General features: G+C 43.0%; 1 protein-coding gene across 2 annotated transcripts in view; it reads left to right on the plus strand.

Annotated features, from left to right (window-relative positions):
- Nucleotides 1–3,502: 3,502 nt before the first annotated feature.
- Nucleotides 3,503–27,118, plus strand: part of LOC133003502 (SPRY domain-containing SOCS box protein 4-like) — a 49,374-nt gene continuing 25,758 nt past the window's right edge. For both annotated transcript variants that reach the window (XM_061073251.1, XM_061073252.1), the window contains exons 1-2: nt 3,503–3,786; nt 25,023–25,116. The gene's annotated coding sequence lies outside the window, so the exon portion shown is untranslated. The remainder of the gene's footprint in view (nt 3,787–25,022; nt 25,117–27,118) is intronic.

The raw sequence follows: 27,118 nt of genomic DNA on the forward strand, positions 1-27,118 counted from the left end.
TGCGGAAGTGGCATGCCTTGTCAATTCAGTTGATGTTTGAGATTGATGTTTTTATGTAGAATTTGAAAGTATCTATTTTTCCATTTGTAACCTTGATGTCTTTTAATTATAGTTGTGTCAAAGCTAAATTTAGAATCAAATTAACCAGAGAACTTCAATTTCCTGTCTGAAATCTCTGTCCTTCTACACCCTTGAAGACTCTGTTTGTCTATATTGTGTTGTGTAATAGCTCGTCCTTACCACCAGTATTTGGAGGTTCTCAGTGGTGCCTAGAGACCGTGTCCTGCAGGTGAGTCACCGACTGGCTCCACTTCACACAGAGCAGTCTGTGCAGAGCAGCAGGTCTGTCAGCTTCAGCTCTAGAGGCGGATGAAAAACTCCGTGGCTGGGATTAGTGAGCAGCTCAACTCCAGACTTGGCCAACCAGTTCTCGCTCATGGTGGAAAACGAAACAAAGCATGAGTCAATTATCTATGAGCTATGCTGGTAGACTGGTGTATTTCTGTTTAGGCAGAGCCATGCTAGCTATTCTCTCCCGCTCTGAGCCTTCATGCTAAGCGAAACTACCTGCTCCAGCTTAATATTCAATGGACAGACAGGATGGTATCAACACACATGATAAACCATATCAAACACATGAGCATATCTAACAGTTTGGACCCACCGCCCACTGTGACAAGCACACAAGCTTGGGTGAATTCAGGGACAGCTGTCTGTCTGTTACAAACACACGCACACACACACACGCACACACGCACACACACACACACACACACACAACCTTTTATTTCTATCTTTCCGAGGACATTTACTGGCATGATGCCTTCCCAGTCCCAGTCCCATACCCTATCCTTACCCATCACAACTAAATACCTAATCCATACCATAATCTTTACCCTGAACCCAACCCTAACACAAAGCCCTAACTCTCAACAAGTCAAACCAAACCTTACCCCTAACTCTGCAGGTAAGGCAGAAATTACATTTAATTTGGACCAGACTTTTGTCCCCATAAGGTTCACTCGTCCCGTGTCCTTATTGGTCTATACGTCTATGCAAAAAAAACGTCCTCACAAAGATATAATTATGAGTACCAATCAAAGGCCCGTGCACAAACTGTCACACAACATCTACAAATGGTAGGCAAAGTGAATCGAAGTTGGTCCAAGTCTAGACAAACTACTCCCTGTATTTCCTAACAAGCAGAAGTCCCCATGGTGATTCAGCGACATTGTTTGACTGTCAGTACACTATCCAGTTAGTGCCAGCTCAACAGCCCAGTCCAGAGAGAGACAGACCCACAGGATGAAGAAATGACATGAGAGGATTGAATAGAGACAGGCATGCAGAGAAATGAACACTGAAAGGAAAAGGGACATAAAGAAGGGTAGATACAGGGTAGAGGACATAGTGAAAGACAGAGGATAAAAACATCTGATTCTAAGAGTGTCGTGGAACTTGGGGAGGATTCAGTCATGCTGGCGAGAACAGCCATGGCCGCTTTGTCTGAAGTCGACTTCAGGCAGACAGGACTCACACACGCATACACACACTCACACACAGCCCAATTCATAGACAGTAAGTTATACCAATACAAATCCATTTCAGGGACACACAGCATGGGATCTCTGAGTCATTTTCAGTCAAAAATGAGTCTGTCTCGACTTTCTGACTTGATGAGTAACAGATATTTCACTATCTGAAGTAACATTTACCAGAAGAGGTATAGACAGAAATATTTCAACATTTTGGGAAAACACTTGTCTGCACTCTTGCTGTGGTTTAGATGAGAAGATCAACACTTCTCTCATATCTGTTTTTAAATATGAAGTACATAAATGTATACATCCAGTGAGCTAGTAAGCTTAGCTTAGCACAAACACTGAAAAAAGGGCAGAAAAAACTTATGGTTTAATTTTTGTTATATTATGTGCCTCACTTGCTTATTTAGTTGAGGCTTTATGGGTCATGTGCTGCATTAGCATATTTCTTGGCCAGTACCAGTAACTTTCCGGTGCCTTATCCATTATAAACCACAACTAGTTGTTTTTACCCTTTTGTTCGGATAACACAACCTATATACGATATGATGTGTTAATTAGACGTGCAGGAGGACAGACTTTTTTCCCACCACCTTTGGACCAAAGCGGTCCAGAAGTTTGGCCGTTTCCAGTCTTTATGCAAAGTTAAAACTAACTATCCCTTCAACAGACAGACATGACAACGTTGTTAATATTCTCATTTAACTTTCAGCAGGAAAGTGAAACATTCCCAAAATGTCAAAATATTCTTTAAATGATTCAACTGCAGAGCAGCAAAGAAAATCAACTGTGTTTCATACTGACAAGGCAACTGATCTCTGCTGAGTTAAACCCATCAACTTCAAATCTGCAGTTCTCTTTGGATTTGACTTGAGGCTGGTTGCTCAGGGAGCAAATGGTCTAGTTTTCACAAGGAGCCTAATTTCATCCTTCTTTATTTCTCTCATTCTGCTTACTCATGTTGACACCAGCAGCTGATATTGTTATTGGTGAGGTGAAGAAAGTTCGATTAAGTATAACAAAGTATAAATACCTCCACTAAGGAGGTCATGTTTTAATCTGTGTTTGTTTGTTTGTCTGTTAGAACGATTACGCAAAAACCTACACAACTGACCTCCATTGAATTGTGTGGGAGGGTTGGTCATCACCCTAGACTGTATATAAAGGTCATCAATCAAGAAAAAAACAATTGAATACATGCCATTACATTTTGGCCCTTGGGCGTATCAAGGAATTCTTTTTTGCTTTCTTTAACATTACACGATATGTTAGACAGCATTTTTCAGCATTTTTTCCCCCTTGATGTCTCAGAGAAGAATTATTGGATTTTGCTGAAAAAAAACATGCTTGTTTAGGGGACATGTTATTTGATTCAGATCCAAATAAAAATCTGGATCTAGTGAATTTAAATGTGGTTTCATAAGGGGAGTGCTGGGCAGAGTGCCATTCCATTTGTATAAAGTATATTTTGTTATAATTTATACAACATTAAAACGAGTACGAGTGTCAGATATGAAATGGGAAATAATGTCCTTTTTAAAAATCAGAACCTTAACGTTACACAAGTGTTTATAAATGAGACAGACGGTGATTATGCTCAGGATAAAACTATGTTAGGCATGAAGTGGCCTCCACCCTGCGTCAAGAACTGCTGAACGGGGCAGTTGAACAGGAAATATGGTCATGGTACAAAATAAAAGCACAGAACGTGTCGTGTCCGAGAAAAATAACCTTACAGCAACACAAAACCCACTAAACAAAATCCGCGCGGTCGCTAAATAAATGACGGTGCAGCTGCTGGACACCACAAGACTACATGGAAAGGCGTGTTTTTATAAACCGCGTTTCCTGGTGGAGGTGATGGTGGGAAGACGCGTTGGTGTGAGGGCCAGCTTGACTCCAGTCACCTTTGCCTGATCCCGGCGCTGCAGCCAATCAGCGGCAGTCTGGGGACACACGAACGGTGATCAGACCCGCGGAGCAGGCTGCGGCCACGGCAGGAACAAAGGAAGAGATCCCTCCCGCTGCCGGTGAAGCGTCTCCTCAGGCAGGCAGCGACTCCGTGGACACGTTCCTCGCTCTTTGTCTCCCCGCCAGCCTCTCACTCTCCCCGGGAGGAGCACTCTTCACCCGCGGCCGGTCGTGTTGTGCGGAGGGCAAGAGGCAACTTGGCGTCGCGGAGGTATTTTCTCCCCGGGTCGCTTTTCTCCAGGTCGCGGCCGGGCAGACTGGAAGGTGTCTGGCGGTGAGTTTGTCTTTTGTCTTTTTGTTTTGAACCCGCTTGCTTCGCACCGTGTTGCTGTGTCGAGCCCATCAGTGAGCGCGTCGTGACTCCAGTGTTTCACTGTCTCTGTATGTGTCGTGAAAGTGAAAAACTTCTCCCGCAAACTTTCTCCCACGTCTCCTCCGAGGCAGCGCCGCAGAGCAGAGCGGCTCCCGAGCTCCTTCACACAGGCAGCAGTATAAGGGCTTATTCTGCCGGTTTGAACCAGAGACGCGCAAAGAAAAACTCCACACATGACATTTTTATATTTATTTTTATTCAGTTTATTCATAATCCCGGCATGTTGCAATCAAAGCTGGTCGCTTGTTTTACCTGTTCAGAACGAGTTGACTTGTGGAGTCACGCTGTGAATAAGCAGCTAAGAGGTTGTTAGAAAGTCATTGACTCATTGAAAAAAATTAAATTCTGTCAAATTATACAACATAGAACCGGATAGAAGTGACGGGTTTGCTCCATCTGTGGGAGATATGGACAAATATTTTACGATAGAACTTGGCATATCACTCGATGTCGATAACTATCATGATAAATGACACATTATTTCCCTAAACTTTGACAGATTTTTGCTCCTGTGTGAAGGTTGGGATTTTAAACTCTTGTCACAGGATAACAAACAGAATACTTTTAATTTACAAAAATTGTATGGTAGTAATTACTGATTATTGTCTTATTTTCCAATATCCCTAATATCAGTTGTGGCAATAGGTACCTCCAGGAACACTTTCATTCATGTCTTCTTCATCGATTACTCTTGAGCCATCTCTTATGTTTGCTGAAAGAGTCAATGTGGTTTTCTTGGCAGTAGTTTTGTTTTGAGCATATTTTGAACTCTGCAGAAGTAGTGGGCCTCTTATTCTTACCTCTGACTAAGCAGAGGCTGACAGTATTCCAGGGAAGCAACAAGGCAGCCCAATATCCCCACAGCGTTATTTAACTTCATTCAGTGCCCATTTGATTTGCGGTTTTCCTGCTATTCAAAGGCTAAATGTTTTGCCTGTAGCCACGCCATCTGCTTTGCCCTCCTGGGCATTGGCAGGCCACTGTCCATATCAAGTGTTGTGAGAGAAGCGTGTGGGTGGACCACAGCAGATGGTGAGATGGGGAGCTGGTGAGGCTGATCATAGCTGGAAGCTCGGGTAACTGGTGTGATGGTTGCTCTTGTTCTCAGCTGTGAGTCTGATGAAGGGAAAAACCACAACCTTTTAACACATAATCCGTTTCTTTTAGTCGGTAATTAAAGATTGTTTGAATGTTAATTAGCTTGCTTATACCATTGAACGTGTGCTCGTATGCTTCCACCATTTAAGAACAATTGACCCCTGCACTCCCATTTCCTACCATCTGGGGTTTGACCCTGTGACCGACGTGACATCTGTTAACCTCTGTGTTACAGCACGGGTGGGTGGCATGAACACGGCAGGCTTCACAGCATTCAGAAGTCAACAGTGGAGTTCATGTTTAATTCACCCTGCAGATTTCAGCTAATTGCAACCCAGTCATTGATGTCTGTTTGTTCATGTCTGTTGTAACAAGACTGAGAGGTGTAATGCAACCGGAGAAATAAAAAGGCTACCTTAAATTTTGATTTCCTGCTCTAAATCTTGCTGAGAGAAAAAAAATCTGGTTTTATTCTGTTTCCACTCATATTCTCCTGCTTCCGAAAAAAATGATATAATCCGAGCTATACATCAAATAATCAGTTGTTTTGGGTGTGTGCAAACATAAATCATAAGAGAATCTGTAATGCAGTTGTCTGTCAACAAAAAAAAACTAATTCCCTTGCCAAACATTCAAATGGTTTAAAAGTGGCACTTGTGACCCATGTAGGCTACTACAGGTTTACTGATCATGATACTGCACCAGGATTTAGAGACTTCAAAAGTACAGCAACATACTGATTCTCATTTTACACACAAGTTTCGGGAAACGGACCCTTTAAATTGCTTGACAATGCCCCAAAAATAATATTAAATGGAGATGAAATTATTATATTAATTGGAAATGAATTGCCTTTGTTTGGCAGAGTGATCAAATAATTGTTGATATCTCCTAAGACAGTGGTCATGAACCTTTTGATACCAGACGTAAGCCGAGATCTACCACCCTGATATATTCCAAAAACCCATTTAGGAGGGTCATATTTATTATTTTTTTTTTATTTCTTTTAAAAGCTTAATGGAGGAGCATAATTATACACAAAAAAAGGCAGTTGTGCAACTTTATCTATTCAATGCACAAAATTCACATTCATTTTAATTTATATTAACAGCATCTGTTCAATGCAAAATATTTAGCTTCTCAGTTCAACAATATGTTCTACAGAAGAGCTGCTACTGCTGAACAATGTTTTCACATATAGGCTTTCCCTAGAATATAGCCATAAATATGACTATTTCCTTTAATGAAAGAAATCCCTTGTACTTGAAAAAATATCAGTACTGAACAGTATAAAGCTGTGCATCTTGCGCTCCTACAAATATTTCACAATAAAAAAAAAACCTTTTTAAACAAAAGAATGAGTGTTTGGAGATCGACAGTGAAGGTTTTAGAGATCGACCGGTAGATCGCCATTGACTGGTTGGCAACCACTGTCCTAAGAAGATGACTCAAAAGCTCTTTCCCACCTGGCTGTTCATATATTTGGTCCGTCTGATATAAATACATCTGATGAATTGAATCAAGTTTACAGAAGTAGAAATATTCTGTTTTGTCTGTCTTAGGATCTCAATACTCCAGTTATATCTTGGGAGATTCCTTGAAGTCAAACCTTGTCTGCAATGTCCACCTTGTATACACTGTGTGCAGTTGCTCCCCACCATCTCACACTGTCTCTCACTGATGGATGTGCATACGTACACATGCACACACAGCCAGAGCTGAGGCTGATCCAGCAGAGGGGCACTCTTGCTGACTTAGTACAATGTTAATGTTGTGAAATCCCATTAAAAGCAGTCTGGTGCTGAGCGTAGCTTCGTCTGGGTTTTACTAGACAGCAGGTCATTTTAAGAGGCCATCGGTGGCCTGTGGCTGTATTTGCATGGTGTAATAGAGACTAATCACTAGAGTGGGTCACCCTGATACGAAAATCTGTGCAACTCATGTTGAGGTGTTCTTGAAGATCATGGAAATGATTTAGAATGGGCTAGTTGTTGAGAGTAGTTGTTTTGAGAGCTGCAGCTGCACTTTGGTACTATTTTACATTTTTTTTAACTTCAGAGTTTGGCCCTGTGATGCTCAACAGGGTGATGGTAAACAAATGCATGATGTCCTTGTGCCTGTACTACAAAGCAAGTTCAACATACCCATGTTATCTTTTTCCTATATCCAGGTGAACTTAACCAAACAAACCGGCTAAGCGGTCACACAAATCGGGTTATCAACTCAGTAAGTCAACCCAGGGTTGCCTCATCAAGTTCTGAGCGCATGCACATCAGATGTCAGTGTTTACTGCATATGTGCAATCACCGACATGGACAATTGAACTCACACATATTTCACAAATGAGGATCAAACTGCTACTTTGGAGGAGAATAAACACATTATCCAGGCTACAAGAAACGGGTAAAAAATCTCTGCTTGAATGTAAGTTATGGAGCCCCCCGGTCACATTTGGGAAAGAATATATATCATGGCCACGACATAACGCCTGGGAATGATATAAATAGCTCTTGTCCACGAAATATGAATATGTTCTTTGCTAACAAGACCTGTGGAACTGGTAAGTAAAGACGCCTCTTGGATGAGAGATGAAACATTTCACCCGCATGATTTAGCCTCTATAATGAGGTTTAGATTGACAAACACCCACTCTTGTAACATTTGCAATTTAAACAAATGCACCTATTTTTGTGTACATCTGCTATTTTGGTGACAGGGTGCACCTGTCCCATCTAGAAACAGGCAGAGATTGAGATGTTTCAAATAAGTGTCTAATTTCATAACAAACTTAATTTAAAGGAAGGATGAAGGTACAAAACTGTTATATTTATTCTCAGAAATAACATTAATTTGACATAAATTACAGATGTACATTGTCACGGCCCGCTTCTCTCTTTCTCTGAGACTCGTGCAGTCAGTCCTCACCAAGTTACACGCCACTGTTGTGCAATGCATGATCTCCTTAAAGTGAAGTTTATAACAATGTCTGGTTTGTTTAGTCAATCCACAGTGCTAACAGACCCCATGTTTCCTGTCACCTATACAGTACCAAATGCGCACAGTCATTCTCCCGGAAAAATGCAACAGATTACAGCTGATCACTGGCTGCGGTTCGGCCGTGCTGTTCCTCCTAGAGATTCGAGAATCTAGCGGGTATTTTTTTTTCTTTCAAAAAATACAAGCAGATCGTTTTTGTTGACCTAATCGTTAATTTGTTTTTAAAAGGTTTTTATAGTGAAATATTTGCAGGAGAGGAAAATAAGCAGCTTCATAGTGTCTAGCACTGGTATTTGTAGTTGCAATAAAAGTTAACGTAAAGTACTTCAGGTCATGGGCAGTAGTCTCTATCTCACTCCTTCTCCCTCTTTCATACACCCACACATTTATGGTCATTTTCAGTATAAGGCCTTCTTAAATACATAAAGCTGCAGTAGCACCTCCGCTGCAGAACCGAGGCTGATCAGCAGCCAGTGTGAACTGAAAATCGTGACGTGCGGCTGTACGTGGCGCAGATTTTCCACATCCGTGGTTCCCCGGATGTCATTCATAAAGTACTGATACTAGTCAAATTTGGTATTGTATCGTTTTTAACGACTGGGTATCTCAATACCTTTTTAGTATCAGTATACCGTGCAACACTATAGACAAGCAGAAAATTGGGCTGAAATTGTGTTTTGAACAAGGCACAACATCGCACGTTAGCAGCACATTGCCACTGGTCTCGGACTGTCTGTATTGGGACTCAAAAACCTTTTATCAAAAAAACCCCCAAAAAACTGCAAACCCAAAATGTGAATCGATATTAAATCGGGTTTTTGTTTTTGGCTCACAATGACAGACACACGCAAACATTGGGTCTGTTCTCAGATATTTTCTGTCTTTTCTGTCTTCTTTCTCTATATAGTTTATCATGTGGTGTTCACAGATCTCATTTTTTGTGAAGTACTGGCAGAGAAGGGAGTGCTTAGTTTGATGCAGCGATCTATCTTCTAATTGTTGTTATGTAGAAATGAGATTGAAGAAGGGTGTGAATCAAGGTCACCGATCAAAAACAATTAATTGCGCAGATCTACCAACTCCCACTCATCGTTTTCCTCCTAGGCATGGTGTGTGTGTGATAACAAAAGAGTAGGATACTGCCCATGTTTGCCAGTTCTGCCTGTCGCTGCAGGGGGACTGACGGTGCTGAAGATGGGATTTTCACTGATGATGGATGTTGCTCGCAGTAACAAGAGGGATGTATCACAAGTTACTGGTCCTGTTATCTTTCACATCTGAGAAGGATGAGAAGTAAACCCTTTCTCCTGTAAGAAGCTTTCAATTCAATTATTTTATACCACCACACTGAACCTCTGTGACAAACTCCTGTCAATGAAAGGAGCTTTCATGGTACAACGACAATAAAAGGAGTGAGGTCATTGATTCTCATAGATAGAAAATCTGGACGGTAAGCTGACGTGTGACTGACTCACATGGCATTTATGGAGAAAAGATTGAGGAGATCGGCGGAATAGCTGAGTGATCATTAGCTGGTAGAGGGGTAGTGGTGGCGGAGTTAACAGTAGGGGTGGGAATTGGCAAAAAAGTGACTATTCAATAGTATTGCGATATTTGGGCCATGATTCATTAGTGTTGCGATTCTTAACATATTGCGATACTGCAAGTATTGCGATTCGATTCTGCGATATATTGGGATTCATATCCCCCATATTATTCAAAGGCATTACAAAAAATTAGGAAAATAAGATTGCTCAACTCACTTCAAATGTTACATTTAATTCTGTGAACAACACTGTCTTCTACACATTAACTGAAGTGCAAAAACTAAGAGAGTAGTGCAAAATCTTTGTCCTGGAACATTCAGGACACGGGACCTTTGTAATTATTTTCTGAATAGGAGACCTCTCACATGAACACTGAGCTCCTAGCATATAACTTAAAATTATTTAAATACAATACAGTAACGTAAAGTAGACATAATAGAGTAACATAAACCTGAGAATAATCATATAAATAAGAGTAACTTAGAGCTTCAATCAATTTGAGAATTAAACAAATGTGTACTACTAGAGTCCAGTCCAGTTTGCTGCAAGGTCATGACCCAAAATGTTAAATTCATTTGGGAATATTGGCATTTTTGTTGAGAAAAGAGTTGGTCAACATGCTCAGATGTTAAAGGGCTCCTCTGGGCCGTTACTATATCTCCTGCAGTGGAGAACACCCTTTCAGCAGACACACTAGGTATCTTTCAAACTCTGAAACTCTCCTTGTCATGCTTTGCCAGCCAGGGGCTGTTACATATATAATTGTAAATAAAGTATTAAAAAAAAAATAATAATAATAATTGCAATACTTTGTGCAGGTGTATTACTCTGTACATAGGAGACCCAGGCGTATTCAGCTCTGTTGAAAAACGGAGGTAGAGCCTGACCTGGAAGCATAATGTTCCCTCTTTTAAATGTTTAATACCTGACATCCTCCGCCCCTCACTGTAGGCCTTCTCCTCTACGCCCTCATCGTTTTTCATGCCATAACAATATACCATGCAAAACAGTGTGCCTACACCACAGGGTCTTTGTGAGGGCAGACTCTGTGCACACACAACACTGTGAATCATTCAAACTATCGCCTGTTGCGGCAATGTATAGCTGGCGAACCACTGCAGTTATGTGAGACTGCTTGCAGTCAGTGTTGTGAAACAGAAACAAGGATAGAAGCAGCGCAATATACTGTATGTGCACGTCAATGTACTGGGGTAGAGTAATATCTGGAGTGTTTTAATAACTGAATACGATGCTTTGCTGTTAAAATTAAGTAAAGTATTGTAACGTCCTCCCGTAGAGAGGACAGGAGGCTTCTTTCTTCGTTTTTCACTTTATTAACTTTTACACGAGCAAGTGCCTTTTTCCATTCACTTCGTCAGTCGCGCACATCAACAACAAAAACCACTTCCTCATTGCCGCCCAATCCCCCGTAAAACCAGCCAATGAGAGAGCCTCTTTACCATAGGACCCATCCTATTAGTCAAAACCATCACATGTCCCGCCCCCGACCCCTTCACTGTCGCCCAGGACATCAGAACACTCCTTAAACACAACAATCTACTATTAAATAACACAACACATACTTGAACAATAACCCCAGTCCGTTACACTACCTCCCCCCATCAAAGTCCCTCGTCCCCGAGGGAACAACAAAGACTCCCAGGCGGTCAGGGGGCCTCCGTTCCCTCTGCGGCCGTGCAGCAGAGGGGGGTCCTGCCAACGTGGAATCTGGGGCATGGACCGGAACCTCAGAGAGATCTTGTGGAGGAGCTCGAACAGTGTCCCCGACGCCTCGTGTTCTAGTCTCTCCTCGCAGTGGGGTCGCGGTGCCTTGATAGGGAGCCAGTCTGTCTCTGTGGAGGGCAACTTTCCTATCTCTCAGCGGCATTTGGACCCTGTACACGACTTCACTCACCCTCTCTAGGACCGTGCAGGGCCCCATCCATTTGCTGTCCAGCTTTGGGCACCTGCCTTTCTTCCTCTGTGGGTTGAACACCCAGACCAACTCGCCGGCTTCGAAATGTCGTCCTCTGGTGTGTACGTCGTAGTTCCTCTTCTGCCTCGGCCCTGCACTCTGCAGCTGTCCCCTGGCAAACTTGTGAGCGGACTCCAGTCGATCCTGTAACTTCCTGGCATATTCAGGCCCCGGAGGATCCAGTCCGTCTGGAGGTCTGCCCATCATCATCTCGCCCGGAGTTCGGATTTCTCTGCCTAGCATGAGTAGGGCGGGGGAGCAGGATGTGGAGTCTTGGGCAGCAGACCTGTATGCCATCAGCACGAGGGGGAGATGGGTGTCCCAGTCCTTTTTGGTGCTTAGCCGTCACTATGGCCTCTTAGTCCTTTTGTGGCCCGAGAAAACACAGATATTTCCTCCCACCGTGGTTTGTGTCGTGCTGCCACCCACATGCATACTGGCTTGATGTCGCCATCCTCCTCTTGGTTCTTCCTCCACTCCCCTGTATCCACAGCCACCAGTCGCTGATCGGCAGACGGACCCCCAGGTCCCACCGCTGCACATTTCACCGCAGTCCTTATGCATTCGCACTCCTGTGCCTCCCTTTTGTCGCAGTAACGGCAGCCGTTGCTCTGGCAGGGCCGCCAGGAGAGTGCATCTGCGTTGCCATGCTGCGTACCTGGTCTGTGTACCACTGTGAAGCCATACGCCTGTAGTTCCTCGATCCAGTGTGCCAGCTGGCCTTCCGGCTCCTTGAAGGACATTAACCACTGTAAAGCGGAGAAGCAGAACAAGGGCGCAGCTATGCAGGAAAACCCCTTCACGAACCTTCTGTAATAGGACAGTCCGAGGAAACTCTTTAAGTCTTGGACAGAGCCGGGGGTGGGCCAGTCCTTCACTCCTTGCACTTTCGCTTCCATGGTGCCAACACCGCCCTCACCAACCGTGTGACGAAGGAAAGTCACTTCCCGTCTCATGAAGCAGCACTTCTGGGGATGTAGTTTTAGTCCTGCTGCTGCCACCCTCTCTAACACACGTTTGAGGGACCTGAGAGAAGACTCGAAGGATTTCCCATGTACCAGGATATCGTCCAGATATACGACACACTCTCGGCGGGGAATATCAGCCAGCACCTTGTCCATCAGCCTCTTGAACGTGGCGGGGGCATTGCAGAGGCCAAATGGGAGAACCTTAAACTGCCACAAACCTCCGTTAGTGATGAAGGCAGCTTTGGGTCTGGCATCAGGGGCGAGGGGGACCTGCCAATATCCGCTGCGCAGATCCAGCGAGGAGAACCAGGATGACCCTGCCACTGCATCAAGGGCCTCATCGATGCGCGGAAGGGGATAGGAATCCTTCTTGGTCACTTTGTTGAGGGGCCTGAAGTCCACACAGAATCGAAAGTCGTCCTTCTGCTTTTTGGGGACCATAACTACTGCGAGGCCCATGAGCTGGAGGAGGGCTCAATGAGTCCAGCCTGTTGTAACTCCCGCAGCGTTTTGTCGGCGGCTACTTGTCTGGCCAGGGGAAGGCGTCATGGTCTCATCCTGATGGGCTGTGCCTCTCCCGTGTCGATGTCGTGTTCGATGAGATCAGTCCGACCAACATCGTTCTCTGACAAAGAAAAACAGTCCTTTAACTCCAGCAGAAGCTGTTATAGTCGACTCTGTTCGTTTCGGGTCAGTCCTTCACAGTTGTTTTGCCAGACCCCCTACACCGCCAGTGTTCTCTCTTCTCCCTCCGGCTGTGTGGCGTAGGGGTGTCACGATACCAAACATTCAGTAGTCGATGCCAATACCAGTAAAATAACACGATTCTCGATACCAATTTCGATACCACGGTAAAAAAAAAGGATATTCTCAGATTCCATATACTTGAACTTGAAACATGAACTTCTTTATTAAAATATTTGAAAAACAGCAAAATGTCATCAGAAATACAAAACATGTGCAATATAGCATAACACAACATAATAAAGTTAACTAGTGTCCCCAGACACATTCCAGACATATTTTCAAAAGGTACTGTGCAAAAACAACAACAGTGCAAAACAAAACAGTGGATATAACAGTGCAGCCATTCAGCTAACAAGATGAACCTGAGTTTTGGCAAAATTGCATAATTTTTCACAGCATTTCACACCTTTTCTTGGCTAGTTCAAGGTTTTTACTGAGGAAAATTAACATATCAACACTCAGATTCCATGTACTTGAACTTGAAACATGAACTTCTGTCTTAAAATATTTGAAAAACAGCAAAATGTCATCAGACATACAAAAACTGTGCAATAAAGCACAGCACAACATAATAAAGTGCAATGAATGCAACAACTAGTGTCCCCAGAAACATTCCAGACTTCCAGGCATCTTTTCAAAAGGTTCTGTGCAAAAACAACAGTGCAAAACAAAACAGTGGATATAACAGTGCAGCCATTCAGCTAACAAGATGAACCTGAGTTTTGGCAAACTTGCATAATTTTTCACAGCATTTCACATCTTTTCTTGGCTAGTTCAAGGTTTTTACTGAGGAAAACTAACATGTCAACATTGTCTTGGGTAAGTCGGGAACGTCTTGGACTGACAATGATTCCTGAGACACTGAAAACCCTTTCGGAAGCACAGCTTGAAGCTGCAATGCAGAGATACCTCCTTGCAAATTCTGCAAGTTGAGGTATTGTGCCTTCATTCACTTTCCACCAGATGAGGGGATCTTCGTCTGCGCTCAGTTCTGGCATATTGCTATATACCAGGAACTCACAATCTAACTTCTCTTGTGTGGAGAGCCCTGCTTGAGATGATGTGTCATCATCCCGGCCCTTCTTCTCTCCTTGAATGGCTGAAAGCAGATGCTTCAAATCAGTCTTTGACTTTTTAGATGGCCTCCTCTGGCTCGAGGCCTCTGCTCCTGTTGCCGTGGGGGTTTCAGATGTACCAGCTCCATCATCGGAATTTCCCACTTGCTCCCGGAGACTTTGCTTCACGTCATCCTCCAGAGCAACAAAACTGGCCTTAAATCTTGGATCTAGGTAGGTGGCAGTGTTGAGCAGAAGCTGCACCTCCCTATTCTCATAACGTGTGTTGATGCTTTCCCTTACTAAGCTCTTCATCTCTCCAGTAAGGAGAGAGTCATCCTCCTTATCCCCGAGACAAGAGAGCATCTTCCATAGCAGCGGTAAAACAGAGGAGAGAGTAGTGTGCTTCTCACCACTGAGTGCATCTGTAAAAGGACTAAGAGGCTCAAGGACTTCTTTTAGTGTTTCTAAGACTGATGTCATTGTCTTTTGGCATCAGATGCCATTTTTTTCTGTCCTCTGCCAGGACTGCACACAGAGCTTGCTGCTGCTCCAAAAATTTCTCCACCATGTCATATGAGGAATTCCAACGGGTGGGTGCATCATGTATCAAATTGTGTTCTGGGAGTCCAAGTTGTTTTTGTTTTGTTTTGAGTTGTCGCGACAGCTTCGATGACCTGGTGAAGGCAGATATGGTTCTGCGCAGCCTTGACAGGGCTGCAGATACCCTGTCGATGTTGATGGCTTTGTTAACGGCCAGGTGCAAGTTGTGGCCAAAACAAGGGATCCATGTGTAGTCATCTTTAAAGGCCTTTTGGTTGTTGGATGCATTGTCTGTTGTGATGCCTGCTAGTTTCTCAATGTCCAACTTCCACTCCTCAGTAACAACCTCATCAAATGCCTCCCTCAAACTGTCACCTGTGTGGTCTGAGTTCAGGCCACTACAGCCTAAACACCAGGAGTGCAACTCCCATGACTGTGTAATGTACTGTACAGTTATGGACATGAACGTGTCTGCAGCTCTGCTTGTCCACAGATCAGTTGTGCATAAATAGAATGGCTTCTCTTTGAGGTATTTTGTGATCAGGTCCCTTGTTTCACTGTAGATTTTGGGTATTTCTGTGTACATGAAATAATTTCTACTAGGCAGTTTATATCTTGGATTGAATTGATGGAGCATTTGCTGAAATCCTGTTTTTTCAACAATGTACACAGGGAGTTGGTCCATACATATGAATTCTGCTACACTTCTATTCAATCTCCTGGCCTCATTTGAATTTCTGTCATATTTTGTTTGCTTCTGTAGAGCCTCGGTTATGGTTGGCTGTGATGGTTGACTCCGAGTTGGCTGAGTTGTCTCCCGGACGTTGTCCTCTTGATGAAACTGGAAAAGGAAAATTGACATTTCAGTTCATATAGTTAATTGACTAAAGAAAGAGCACAGGCCTCATGCTACTGTAAGACCTGATAGAAGTGTATCCACACTGATGATCTAATGTCATTTGTTATCATTCCTTTTTTCAGTATTAATTAATATCACCAAGTGGATTATGATAAAAAAATACTTTAGCACATTCGCTCCAGCCCACGCACGCACACACCTAAATATTAATAGTAATAGATGCAGCCATTTGAAGTCAGACAGACTATATTAAACATTCAGTGAATTTCGCTAGTTTTGACATGATACTTGCAAGACGCACATGCTCTCTTTCTCTCTCTCTCCTTCTAACCAAGGCAGGCTATAGGCTAACGTTAAAACGACAGCATAGCTAAGCTAACCTAACTACGTGCATAACACAAGCCATTGTAACACACGTGCTCACCATCTCAAACATCATATAACGTCACGTGTATTTCAGTATGACAGATTAAAAAAACAGAGAGTGCATTCTCTGGATGTTGTTAATATGAATCAGAACTCACCTTGAAGTCCTTAAACAAATCGGGATGACGGTCCTTCAGGTGCTTAGCTAAATTTGAAGTGTTGCCTCCCTTCGTCTGAAGTCCACGGAAGCACCTTTTGCATATTGGCTTCTGCGGATTTATTATCACGCCACGGTCATCAGCCTCAAACCCGAAATGCTCCCAGACCCGACTCTTTGTGCCTTTTTTGTCTATAAGACGAGGTGTCGCGATCGCGGGGGCGGTGGGGGGTACAGCTGCCATCTTTGTTTTCTGATTGTAACTGTGACCGGAGTAGCAGCGGCCGGCAGCACCAATGCTAATGCTAAATTGCTAACAGCTGCTAGCATCGAAGCTGACGGTGCCTACGGTACTTCAAAAACTTGGGCATCGGCATCGTTTTGTTATCTTAGTATCGTAGGTATCGGTTCTCGTGACATCCCTAGTGTGGCGGGGGCTGGTCGTGGATAGACGGCAGTGGTTGCTGTGCGGGAGATGGTGCAGGTAGCGTCTCTGTCGTAATGTTGTGAGCCACAAGACAGCCTGGCTGGGGCGGTCGTCGATGCATCTGGATAGTGTGTCCATCTGGAAAAGTGAGGGTCCCCCTCCTTGTACTAATGACACAGTCCAATGCCCCAAGAACATCCAGCCCCAGTATACAATCTTCGAGGTTCGCCACCCACACTGGACAGCGGGCAGATCTCCTCCCCAACCCCAGAGTCACTAATGTTTCCCCCACCATAGGTGTTCGCTCCCCGGTGACTGTCTGCAGTTTCACTATGGTGGGGAAAATATCTGTTTTCTTCTTCACCATCTCTGGTTTCACCAGCGTCGCTGAAGAGCCTGTGTCCACCAGTGCAAAACACTCTGTCCCCCCAATAGTCAATGGTGCATACCAGCATTCTCCGATCCACGTTTGACCCAGCATGATGAGTCGTTCCAGCTGGCTGTCAACCTCAACTGCTGCTGGAAGCACTCCCACCTTATCAGTGCAGCTTAATGTCTCTTTATTTGTAGGGAGCCGGGAAACAGCAGTAGGGGTCCGCATCGTCCCGATTATGCAGTCCCTGGCTCGTTTCCCTGGTTAGCTGGGTTGCGAGGGCATTGTCGAACCAGGTGGCCAGGCTGTCCACACCCCCAGCAGACCCTTGCATGAGGTCTTGGAGACCGCTCCTCTCGCAGTGTGGTGGCCCGCACGAGCTGCGTTAGCTTTTCCACCCAGGCAGGCTCTGCTGTAGTTAGCTCGGCTCCACGTGCAGCTCTCACTTGTGCAGTAATATCCACCGCAGTTTCCCATGTCCCTGCACACAGCATCTCTCTTTCTGTGGCTAATTCCAAAGTCGCCTGGAGGGACCCGGGTGGGCTAGCAATGTCTGGATACGCAGGTCAGCTGGTAATAAGGCCTCAGGAAATGGTCGCGGGCCAACTCACTCTGGATGACCGGAGGCATGTGAGTATAGGTGCGGTGGACCAGCCCCTCAATGTCGTTGGCGAGATCCCTCAGCAGCTCCCCAGGCCGACGCTGTCTACTGCACAGTTCAGAGCGAAGCAGGCTGGCTGTTGAACACAATCCGAACCGTCTCTTTAGCGCCCCCCACTAATGCATCATAGTCACTCCTCTCAGCGGGGCTTAACAGCAACAGGCTTGTCAGAGCATCTCCAGTAAGGCACATAGCAAGCTGAAGGGCTTTCTTCTCCACACACCATCTTCCAGCCTGGGCTAACAGTTCAAATTGTGCATGGAATGCTTCCCAGTTAGCTTTCCCGTCGTATCTGGGGGTTTTCATTGACGGTGCGAGGGCCTCTCTGTGTGGCTCCACCCGCGAGCTGCGGCCTGCCGTTTCCGACTGAAGCCGGCCCCTCCGGCCATCCTCCGGGTCATGTCTCTCACCCTCTCTATGTGCGCGGCTGCACCCCGTCCCTCGTCAGCGCTGCTTTCATCCGGACGGTCGGCTTCCTTTTTGATCTTCTTTAAACTCATCGTAGGTCGCTCTGAGCTCGTAGCGGAATCCGGAGGCGACTCTTTTTACTTCTGACACCAATGTACCGTCCTCCCGTAGAGAGGACAGGAGGCTTCTTTCTTCGTTTTTCACTTTATTAACTTTTACACGAGCAAGTGCCTTTTTCCATTCACTTCGTCAGTCGCGCACATCAACAACAAAAACCACTTCCTCACTGCCGCCCAATCCCCCGTAAAACCAGCCAATGAGAGAGCCTCTTTACCATAGGACCCATCCTATTAGTCAAAACCATCACATGTCCCGCCCCCGACCCCTTCACTGTCGCCCAGGACATCAGAACACTCCTTAAACACAACAATCTACTATTAAATAACACAACACATACTTGAACAATAACCCCAGTCCGTTACAGTATTACTTTATGCTTCAATGTTTTTGTTGTGCATGATTACAATGGTAACTTGACTCAAATTTTCTTTTAGGTAAAAATGATTGTGGGGCTTGCATAAATATCCCATCTGCAATCCATTTGAGATAGTAAGTGGAAAGAGATTTATTACTTGTGTTGAAAAGAGCCCCTCTAAATGCCAGCCACTGTCTATTGCTCTGGGTTGTCTTCGGGCTAGCGTCTCCTTTTCGTGGGAAGTGGATATTATGACACTAGGTTGTTTTAGGGAGCTGTCACTTTCTCCATCTTTATGTACAGTGCAATGGCGCTTTCAGACAAAATACAAAGCAAAATTGCGTATTGTGTTACTCTTGACTTTGGCTGCAGTAGCTTTGTGTTTGATCTAAACATACCTAAAGAGACAAACAAATATGTCTTTTGAGTTTGAGTTTTTCAGGGTTGTTGAAACGGTGGTGATGAGGCGCAGTTTTCACACTGCTGTTTTTCCATAATTTACGTATCATCTTTAACATTTTTCAGTTTAACTCAAGTTAAATTCATGAGCACAGCAACCCATTAATTATCCAAGTTAATTAACACCATGTTTGACTGGGGCTAATGACTTGGGTTCACCTCAGGTAGATGAGGCCACAAGCTCTGCTCCGGCACGTTGAGCTAAATCAGCCGCACAAATGACATGGCACTTATGATGAGCTAACGTGCCTCCAAGCTAAGCTCCATGTCATCAGAACCATCCTGTGGCCTACTTTGAGTCTGTCAAGTCATTTTTCAGCAGATCAGTTGCACTGTCAAAAAGTGCTGCTCATTGGCTGATTTAATGGAGGAAATAGGTCAGGGAATGAGGCACTTTCTGTCCATCTTTCTCCACTGAGAGTGCAGGTTACAGCCAGGACTCAAGGCTGTAAACTCTGCAATTTTGACTGGTTTTGAGGCGGGTGAGTTGCTGATTGCTGCTTCACATGAAAACTCCTACTTGACATTGAAGTTCTAAAAAAATATCACAACATAATAAACCATTGCAGCTTGGAACACCTGCTGAGTATTTAAAAGACAGGATTATATAAAAACAGGTTATGCATTGATATGTGATCAGAATAACAACCTGTGCAGGGTTTCCCCCAGTGCTGTATAGGCCTGGCGGGCCGCCAGGCTTTACCCCCCCCCCCCCCCCCCCGCCAGGCTAAGCGTCGCATGTTTTTTTAATTTAAAAAAAAAAAAAAAATCCGTCACTCGCGCACATCAACCGTACAAAGTTCTGTGTTTAATTTATTTCAAAGTAGGCCGACACTTGCCTGTGTATTTTGTTTGTTTGTTATTTTGTTGCTTGTCTGTTTGAGTAGCTGGCTGAAAGCAAAGAAGTAGTACGCTTATCTTTTATTGGTAACCAAACTGTTACGGTTCATTGTTTCTGAAATAAGAGGCCTGACTGCTATGTTCACAGCAAACTTGAATTTTTTTTAATATTAAGTAGGGCTGCCACTAACGACTATTTTTCTATCGATTAATCTGACGACTATTTTATCGATTAGTCGATTAATCTAAACGATTAATTTTCCTCCAAAAAAATCAAATTGACCATTTCAATTCAGTTAATTTTATTTTGATAACAACAAACTGTATGTCACCATATAATGCAGCACAAAACAAAATGTAAACAAAGGCTCAAATATTAAAGTGCAAAACTGTAGGTTTAAACTAGCAACTCCAACGTGATAAAAATAAATAAAAAAGAGGGCTTATAAGTTAAGTCAGCAGTGCAACTCAAAAAGATATCAAAGTATCTATTTAACCCCTTATCAAAATAAAAAAGTTAGGTGTGCATATTAAACAAAGTGCAACATGTTTAGAGTATAAGAAACAATGGTGTCCAGCTCAAAATCCGACTCAACACCCACCCCCCTGCGGGTGCCTTCTAGCAGCCCTACCACCAGGCTTAGCAAGTTTTCTGGGGGAAACCCTGCTGTGAATTGGATAGGATTCAAAGTAGCACAGAGAAAGGAGGGATCAAGAACAAATTCCTGCTGTGTTTTTTGATGGTTTCTACATAAATCAGTTTTATCCTATTGCTGCTTTATTTACATCCAACTGAAGTCTTTATTGTGCAATTTAATGGCTTTTCTGTTGGCAGCTGTTTTAAACCTGGGCCAAAATACAACAGCCTCAGACAGAAGTGATTGGATGCTGAAGAATGTGTGTGGATTGAAACACAGTTGGAAGAAGAGAAGGTAGATGAGGCAGAAATGATCGAGGGCTGTAGTCTCCCAAGGGCCTCCTCCTGATAAATGGTTCACCCCCTCTTCCCTCTAACCATCATTAAAAATGTCAAATGATTAAAAGCTGCTGTTCATAATCCCCCTCTATACTCCTCTGTCACTGATGGGACATCTTCTTCCAGCTCAGTTGGCCTCTTTTTTTTCATCGTGTTGAACATGTTGAACTGCACTCCCAAGTGTCTGCGAGCTAAATTGGAATTGCACCTCATTTTCCGCCAACTGATTATCCTTTCCATAACAGTGGATACAAAACGAGAAGGCACAGCAGAGTTGTATTGGCAGTACAGCCGATTCAACTTAATAGTTGTGCTCTCATTTAAAGAAGTGTGTGCCTGAGGGGTTAAGGCCTTGAATGAGGGCTGGGTGCTCCATTTGAAAAAGAGCAGTAGGGTCAGATAATACAGTAGCTGCGTTCGGAAAGTCCAAATAATCTCCTTTCCTAACCACTATTCCCTGACCCCGATGGAATAAGTCACGGGATCAAGGAAAGCTGTGAAGGGGTCGGGAAAGGAGAACTACTGTGAATAGAAAATCCAACTCCACTTACACTATGCATTTATTTAAAAAAAAAAACTACTTTATAAAAGAGGATGCACACAAGTGTCCATTCCACAGTCAGGGGGTTTAAATAACTTTTTATATTCAAATGTTATTCTAATTAGGTCTATCAGTCAATATAAGTTCACTCTGCTTGTTGTTCACTGACAGACTGGACGGATGTGACAAGTCAGGAGCTCAGACGATCATGTGTAGATGAACATCAGGTCTGGACATGTCATGAGAATGTAACGGCTGTTTGTTTTTGTACATCCAAGGGTGTGTCCAGGTGTGACTTTGAGGTTTAAATATGGCTGCCGCTAAGAATTGTGGGGCGGCATGTTGTAATTTCCTTTCATAAAGGATGGTCCAATGTGTCCTATGCTAAAGGAGAGAAGTTAGGAAGCAGTGCAGCTCCTTTTCTTATCCTTACAGCTAATATATAGGGAGGCAGCTCAAGTACTTCTGTATTTTTGTTTCACTCCGTTAGAAAGAATCCTAAGCTAAATAGACTATTACAATGTGCATGTGTGTTGCTCACACCGGAAGGCAAAATGTTTTATGCCTTTTGCAATTGGTCACACTGGAAGACGGGGTGAAAACTGACCATTGTAAAGAGGAGAAAGAAGTGATATCGTTTGATGGCACACATTCTACAATAGCTATTTGACCATCTGACGAGCACTTCTAATGGAGCATACTGGCTGATATTAAGTGACCTTGGTTAACCTTACAATTTTTCTCTTATCTTTTAATATCTGCATATTCCAGAAATCTCTGTCTGACTGTAGAATACATATCTTAAGAACCATTGATTTAATCGGCTACTTGGCATGTATATTGCTAAAGGCCCATGGAAGTGCAGTGTTGAATTTGGTGTGATTTGGACACGTGATCTGGCAGCTGCAACTAATCAACCGAAGTAACGTTGACCATCGTGACGAAGTCGATCCAAGACATAGCAACTGGGTGCTGCATAATGAGATGAGCTGCAGCGAGTTTTAAATAAACAGGTGAACAGCTCTTTTTGGATCACTGGTGGATGATTCCATCAGCCCATCTTAACCGGCTCATTTACTGCAGATCAGTTTAAAGTTAAAGAATAGAAAGTTGCAATCTGCAATACCACAGGCTAAGCAAGCAGACCATTCCAAATGGGCAGGTCTGCAACAGGCACTGCACTACTTGTATTTAAATAAAGATATAACGTGTTTATTGCAAAGGAATTTACAGAGATACTTAGGAGCACTTCCTCTGTGGTTATCTGTTAGTATGGTGATTTCTACTTTCAGATTTTTTTGTTTCCATGCCAGCTCACTACAGTAGCTCACTGACTGTCACTGGATGTGTGTGGGCAGAGTGGGAGGAGATTAGTTGCGATGGGCACTGGAGAGAAGACTACTGTGTAAGCCATCCTGCTGTCTTGTTAGACCACACACTATCAGGGCCTGGATATTAGTTAGTTAGGTGTGTTTGGCTGCGTGAAATAGTCTACATGTGTACCTTTTTTCAGGGGGTGGTAATTTGGAATGCACTCTGCTGTCACCATATCTAAAACAGTGGATCACTTTCACAGACATTATATTTACATCTCTGTAAGAAAAAAGGGGTTCCTATTTGAACTATAGTTTGTTGCCACACAAATGTTGTCATGGGTGCTCCTGGGATTATAGACCATATGCATTCATTAGTTAAATTTGACACTTTTTTTTATATCACGTAAAGTTCCCTAATGAACTCGATACCTTAAGGGTTTTTGAGGAGCTGATGCTTTGGTGTTCTGCTTTTCATTTAATCAGCGTGAGAATCCACAAAGCCCCATTGATAACAAATTATTTTTACAACTTCTATCCAAACTCGCCTGGCAAAAGCCCAGCACTGCTCTCTTTGCCAAACATCCCCCAGTTGATAATTTGAGAGTATAATTATCAAGTCTTTGATTAAATGCAGTATTGAACAACTGTACCTGTTTTTTAAAAAAGGAGTAAAGAGAAGAACTTAAGACTGGCGGATCACATAAATCATAGTTGTCCCTTTGAAAATATTTGCATGTACATGTATAGCCTATCTTTTGAGTTATTCTTTTTTTATTATTCAATACATCAAACTTACTTGCAGCCTACATATATTCTACTATGAGATAGGGCGTGGCAATAAAACATTTAAGATAATTAGTGCAATAAAACTTTTCCTTTAGGGAAATTTAAGACGTGGTCGATAGAAATCATTCCATCCATTTTTTGACCGACAACATGAACAGCCAATGGCAATGATGATAACGACACGCCGGACCAGTCATGTGGCTGGAATAGAGTTACAGCCATGTCAGGTTAGGTTGACTCGCACAGCAGAGTGTAGGAGGAGCAGCAGCACAAATGCTAATGTTTGGGCTCATGCATAGAGGTAGACGACTCTGCATCAATGGATTGACTGACCATTATCGATTCATTATTTCCGCTACGTTCATTGTTTTAGTTGTTTTCCACCGCTGAATAATTATAACCAGCGCTGCTTTAGGACAGAGGCTCATTAAAGGTCTGGTCGTCCTGTATCAGAGTCTTTGTCGGAGTCTGTTTCCTTCTCACCCCTTTTCTGACCTGTGCTCACTTTACACTTTAACAATAAACACCATCACGATCACAAGTTATTAGGACGTGTACAGGACTGACTTTGTTTGAGTTGCTCTGGAGGCTATGAGGCATATTTTGAAACCTGCTACACAAGACGTAAAGTGACGCACACTGTAAGGACACACACTCCAGCAGACAGAAGTTCTTCCTGCAGATTTTGACTCAACACACTGTTTTAACTTCATTGTTGCTGAGGAAGTGACGCCCCATTTATCCAGGACCATGAATATGAATTCAGCAGGTTTTTACAAGATCAGTTCTACATGTCAGTGATCATCAGAGGAGCAGAGTCACTTGTTGACCAGCGGAGTAATGCTCCCTTGATGAAGTGTCGCTGATTTGATATATATCACAATCTATATCGATATTGACTGATATTAAAACAATAACAGTGATAAAAATGTTTTTCCATATCGCACAGACCTACTATGAGTGTATTTATCAAGTAGAGTAGTGTGTGAGTGCTTAGGCAAGTGACTCAAAAGCAACTTATACTCCACAGTTCTCGGAACCCACGAGAATTGTTGCATCAATTTTTCTTCTCATCACCAACTAAAGTTGCCAATGACAGACTGCCCCCCCCCCCCCCCCCCCCACTGACATTTTAATGTTTGAAGAGAAGTCATCTGAAAATTTGATGAACATTAAGATTACACAGGCTCATGAATATTCAGAAGTGAAGAACCCCTCCCCTATCCTTCTTGTCTTTCTGTTCCTTCTTTTCTTGTCTTCCTTAGTGACTTTCCTATTTTGAGTTGTTTCATTTTGGCCTGCATTTCAACTGGACCAAAACAATCGGGTTCCCTCTGGAGAACAACCTCCAGTTGTAGTGGCACTTAACATGTATAATGCAAAACATAATGTCAGAACACGTTTTTAATTGTGCCGTTGAGTGTTCAGTGCTGGAGATCATTAAGGCTCCTTTGCATCTATCTCTCAAAATAACTGGTTAACTCAACTAGTTAAATTATACAACACTCTTCCTCATGTGTCCCTGCATCACCCTGATCGAACATTCACTGTTTTTCTCCACAGGAAACACCCAGAGCCTTGATTCTGTGACCTGCGCACTGTTCAATCGACAGAGATGCACTTTTCTCAAGACACCTGCACTCAGATGGATTAAGAGGTTAGCCTTCGATCACGCACCCAACTGTGCTCATCCACATCATTACAAACTCCAGCCTTGCCTTTTCCTGTACACTCAAGCTTCAGAAGTTGGTCAAAGCTAAACATTGTGTTAAAGGATATTGGTGTGGACAGAAGGATGACTTTGTCTTCATTCAGTGAAGACTTGAATACACAGTGACCACAGCAAAGGAAAGTGATAATGAAGTGTCCCACAGGTGATGAGAGGTAGTGGATGGTAAATGATGTGAGGACAGATCTGACTGATTTCCATGATCTACCTCACATTCTGAACCCTGCTGTGGAAACCTGATCATGGTTTTGGGTTACCTGTAGACGTAGAGAAACTGATCCTAAGCAGTTGCTAAATATTTCATCAGGTCCTAGAAAAAATAAGCTGATATGTAGGCCAGGCTTGGAGAGTTTTGGCTAAGGTTACAACTCGTGGAAGCATACAACACTAACCTAAGTGCCAAACTTTAGAATTGTAATGCAGCATCACCCAGGTGCAGGTTGAGCCGTGTCTTTGTATTTGTGTGAGAATGAAAGCTTCAGAATTTTAAATAGTTAGCTCTGCCAAGGAGGCTATATTTTTGTCTGCGTTTATATGTCTGTTGGTTAGCAGGATAATACTAAATCTACTCCATAGATTAACATGATACTTGATTGAAGGATGCAGATTGAGTCGGGAAAGAACTCATAAAATTTGGTGCGGATCCAGGGATTTATTTTTTCACCTTCTCTTACGTGAACATACTGTACATGATCACCCTAGAATTGTATTTGTTTTTGAGCTTGTGAAAGAGGCGCTGATTCAACTCGGTTGCAAAATCTCAGTTTTTTTATAAAAAATGTCTGTATGTCAGAATTATATTTAATGGTTGTGTCATAATACATTTCTTCATTGTATTGCAACACAACCCCAGAATACAATGTCAAATCTAAATCTTTTACACCAAAACTAGTAGATACATGTAGGTTCTTGAAATGCGGTTAAACCTTCTAAAAAGTCGGTTGACTCCTTATCTATTACCAGCAGAGGAGTTGGGCCCTCGGTCTTTTCCCCTAGTGCGTCATGAGCGATGTCTCGAGCACACCGAAAATGTATTCTCCCTCTCGTTGTCTTGCCAAATAGGCTTTTTTGCCTGTATGTCATGTTTCCATCACTGCCGTTTGGAGCCACAGCTGAATATATCCCATGTCACCCGCAGTAATTTTACCGAGGGGCGAATGCTGATTTAATCTATTATCATTGCACACAAAAGCCAGATATTATTGGTTATTATAACTAAAGTTAATATAGAATATAACTTTCTAGATAAGGTAGTTTTTCTATTCTTTTATTGTACTTTTTTTTCCTTTTGTGTGATTATTTACTCTGTCTGCAGCTCTAGTCAACACCGTGCAGCAACAACAGGTCTTGTCTCTGTAAATGAAATGACTCTGTGAATAGCCCTACAACTAGAATTTCCTTCTCTGGAAACTCAGTTGAGTTAAGGTGAACTCACTGACCCTTGCTACGGTCTCCTTAATTTCCATATTAATTGATTGGAGAGCACACAACAGACCCTGCAGCTATCGTGATAACCAGAATAGCATCAGACTTGTTGCACAAGTATGTCATGTTATGCCCCCAATAATATAAAACTTAAGCAAATCAACAAAACTTAACATTGTACAACTCTTTAATTGGTTTTAAGGTTGCAGTTATTTAGATGTTTTACATATAAATGTTAACAGATAATCAATTATTCAAGGGAGCAGTCTATGTACTGAATTTCACAAAGCATTAGTCTTGTACACTGCTTACACTGAATGATTTCAGTTTCTAATAGAGATGTTCATCTAGTTTCTCTGTATATTTAATGATATAGTAATTTGAAGTTGTATTGTGAGTGAGTACTTGGGATAGAGCAAGTGTTCTATTTCTGATCTGTTCATTGAATCTAAAACATAAAGTATTAATCTTTGCTGTCACATTCATAATAATATCATCAATGGCA

This window comes from Limanda limanda, chromosome 6 (assembly GCF_963576545.1).
Source record: "Limanda limanda chromosome 6, fLimLim1.1, whole genome shotgun sequence".
NCBI classification, from domain to species: Eukaryota; Metazoa; Chordata; class Actinopteri; order Pleuronectiformes; family Pleuronectidae; genus Limanda; species Limanda limanda.